The sequence below is a fragment of the Pundamilia nyererei genome, unplaced genomic scaffold, assembly GCF_000239375.1.
Source record: "Pundamilia nyererei isolate P.nyererei 1_Seehausen unplaced genomic scaffold, PunNye1.0 scaffold00039, whole genome shotgun sequence".
In the NCBI taxonomy this organism is placed as follows: Eukaryota; Metazoa; Chordata; class Actinopteri; order Cichliformes; family Cichlidae; genus Pundamilia; species Pundamilia nyererei.
The window spans coordinates 820,466-821,680 of record NW_005187440.1 but is presented as its reverse complement, the minus strand read 5'-3'; positions in this window follow the sequence as shown (position 1 = coordinate 821,680).

Sequence of the window (1,215 nt, the reverse complement as noted above, 5' to 3'; positions counted from 1 at the left end):
TTTTTATACTAAACTAACAGATACTAAAACTAGGGATATTTTCTTCACAGCTTTACTTTAATTATTGTAGTGCACAAAATTGCTTCAGTTAGTTTTAATTGCTCTCAAAAGTCATTTAAAAAAATATTACACACAACAACACACAAACTAAAATATTTCTTCACATCTAGTTTAATTTACTTTTATTTAACTATAACAACTTCTCCTAATGGATTTTATGTTGCTAAGCAAAGGACATCCCAGTATCACATATTGTTTATGATATGCATTCTGATTGTACTCCGACTCTGATTGAAAGAAGTCAAAGTCTAACTCTCCGTCTAAACAACACTGGAAAGGTTCAATAAAACCTAACAATGATGAGCACATATATCATCCAATCAGAGCAGGTCTGTCTGCAGGTGTATGGTAACACATGGCACACCTACTTGGTGTAAATAGTTGCATTTTAAGTTTAGGCATGTTATTTAATGTGCTTTTAAGGCAATTCTTATGTTACAGCAATGCTTGGGCTAAAACAGGTTCGTGATAAAGTGAAGGGTTGTATTGTGTAATCCACTGTACTGTAGATGGACCTTTGTGAACCAATCGGTTAACAGATCAGGTACTGCCCCAAGGCAAAAAAGTAAATATAGGACAACAGGCTTGGACATCATGCAAATGCAGAACCAGATAACTTGACAGCCCCCCCCCCCCAAAAAAATAAATAAATAAAATCAAGGTGGGAGCAGTATTACAGCACAGCTGCTGCAGTCGCTCTGCACTGCCCGGTCCCAAATCATTCCTTCAAAATAACAAATCTTCAGGATAAGGGAACGGAGTCTTTTCCTGAAATGATCCCTTCATTTCTCAGATTAGTTATGAGCTCTCGGTCAGTTATGAGTGACAGTGAGGGTTAAACTAACCAAGTGTGTGATTCAAGTCAGTAGTTTTTTCTTAGCTATACTCATCCTACAGAGGGCAGTCTTTGTCCCTGAGCCTACGGCTAATGTAGCCAGAGGTTAATAGAAGATAGGCTCATTTCCCTACTTTACATTTAAAAAGTCTTCTTTTGTTTGAACAAACTTTAAATGTTAGAGTTGCCTGTATCAGATGAGAGTGTCGAAGCTCTCTGCTGCAGCTTTAGAACATCAAGAACTATAAAGTGTTTGCCATATTTATCTGACCAGCAGCACTTAAGGGAGCCGGGATAAACAGAAGACACTTTTTTTTTTT